The following is a 2,665-nucleotide window of genomic DNA, read 5'->3' on the forward strand; positions in this document are numbered from 1 at the left end:
AATCTCGGAGGTCCCATATGCAACTTGCGCCCATTAAACATTATTTGGTGGTTCAAAATCGATACGAGTAGGCTTCGGCCGAACCACACTGGCAAAAAGTCAAAATGAATTCCTACCAAAATGAAATTGTGCAATATGTGCCTTGCGTAAGTGTTTTCGGCGCTCGCAACAGCATTAGGTCATATTAGCGCGCGGGACTCGTTTAACATTTTCAGTTGGTAGGGAATTTTGAATTTTGCCGGTATGGCGGCGAAGCCTACTGTTATCGATTTTAGACCACCAAGGGATCTTCAACGTGCGCAACTTACACACGAGACCTCCGAGATTTTTCGCCATTGTTCGAGAGGGGCTAGGTGTAGATCTTTCCTACCAGAAGATCAGGGGTGTAGCTGAAAGTGAGCAGTAAGAAGGAGACAAGGAGCAGCAGTAAAAGGCTGCAGAAAGAGTCAGGAGCCCAGAGGAGAGGGCAAAGGAGGGGAAGGGCGAGGGGGCAGAAAGTGGAGACGAAAGCAGACGACAGAACATTGCTAGAGAGCAGGAAAGGAGGTGAAAAACTTTATAGTAGAAAACTTTTTGGTTGCTAGAATATCTACTCGGATTCGAACCCAGGACCTTTGAATGAGAGGAGAACACCTTAACCTCTCGGCCACGAGAGCCCCCGCCGCGAAGTCTGTTAAACATGGGGATCAATTTTGACCATGACAATGACAATGACAATCTTTATTCATCTCGCAGGGAGAAATTTGTCTTGGTCGTTAACAATGGCAGTAGACGTTACTAAAGTTAGACTTAATAGTTAAAGGTGCACTCAGCAAACGCACAACAAGACAGGACATTAGACCAAGTAAATACATGTCTCACGGGCTGGGACAACCCGCTCCGTAAAACATTCTCTCTCTCTCTCTCTCTCTCTCTCTCTCTCTCTCTCTCTCTCTCTCTCTGTGTGTGTGTGTGTGTGTGTGTGTGTCTTTCATTTGTAGCACTGTGTGCTCAGTAACCTCACTGCAGTTGGTACGAATGAATTTCTATATCTGTCTGTTCTTGCTTTTTTGGAAATGTATCGTTTACTGCGGGTCGATAGTTTAAATTCCGATGTCAGTGGGTGGCTCTGGTCTCTAAGCATTATTTCTGCCTTTTTTAGAGCGTTTGTCTTGTACAGATATTCAAGGTTACTTAGGTCTCTACCAATTGTTCTTGATGCCTTTCTTATCAACTTGTTTATTTTTATAATGTGCTGCCTTCCTAGATTATTTTGCTACCATAGCAAGTGATACCAAAATTTATAAAAGTTTCTATTGTGGTGGTGTAGAAAATCATACATGTACACTGTTACTCTTACTGATGATTAACGAATGGGGTCGTTTTTATTGCAGTATTACCTTGGATAAGCTACCCTATGCAAAAATCCACTTTTTGGTTGCACACCCGCGATCACTAAAATACATGATTTACGCTTCAGTAACCTAGCCTACAAGTTGGAGGCAGCCACACCACCCTGACATTTTCATGTATTGCATAATCTATGCTCTATAGTGTCTACAGCACCTTCTGTCCGTTCTACAACTATTCGTCCGGGGGGGGGGTTTTGTGGGGGGGTTTTTGTGCGTTTTTTTTGGTAAGTGTTTTACGGCGCTCGCAACTGCATAAGGTCATATGAGCGCGCGGGAAACTTTAAACTTTTTCAGTTGGTAGGAAATTTTGAATTTTGCCCGGGTGGCGGCCGAGGCCTACTCTTATCGATTTTGGACCACTAAGGGATCATTAACGAGCGCAGCTTGCACACGGGCCCTCCGAGATTTTTGCCCTTGTCAGTTACATGTACCACAGTGAGGAAAAGAACCACACATAAGGGTAAAAAAAATGCTTACTATAATAATATGATCTAAATTGTGTTTTGTTTTAGTAGTAGAGGTTTTACGGCGCTCGCAACTGCATAAGGTCATGTGAGCGGCAGAAGATTAGAGATGTTACAAGAGAGTATCAAACATAAAAAAGAAGGAGGGGAGATAAGGACGATAGATGCTTGATATGAAAGAAGAAGCAAACCTCACCAGAGCACCCGCCAACCACCCACATCTAAATTGTGTCGACGGGGACGTAAAAGCACCTACATCTTTTTTAAAAGCACCTACATCTTTTTTAAAAGCACATACACAACATACTGCCTCCCGCGTGCAACAGACAGGTCTCATAGGACTGTCATCACGGCCGGAGAATTAACCACTGGACCATGTTGCATGCCGAACAACCCGGCGCTAATCTTTTCTGGTTTGAATATTTCATGTCTCTGATGAAGCTCTAGATAGCGGCAATTTTCCATACGATAATGCTACTGCTGCTGCTGCTGCTAATGATGATGATGATGATGATGGTGATGATGGTGCTACAGTGCTGTTTGTTTGGTTGGTTGGTTGATTGGTTTCCCCGCTTATTTATTAGGATATGTTCCTGAAGAAACCTTACAAGCGAAACGTGGAACCTCATTTTTTTAGCTACCATAAATGTGTCAGATAAATAATCCAGGAATCTACTTTTTATACTCCATTACAATACAATCGGACTCGCAACCGTAAGGTCGTGGGTTCTAATCCCGTCAGGTACCCGACGTTGTGTCCTTGGGAAAGGCACTTTGCACAAATTTTCCTCACTTCACCCAGGTGGAAAT

This window comes from Aplysia californica, unplaced genomic scaffold, assembly GCF_000002075.1.
Source record: "Aplysia californica isolate F4 #8 unplaced genomic scaffold, AplCal3.0 scaffold00013, whole genome shotgun sequence".
In the NCBI taxonomy this organism is placed as follows: domain Eukaryota; kingdom Metazoa; phylum Mollusca; class Gastropoda; order Aplysiida; family Aplysiidae; genus Aplysia; species Aplysia californica.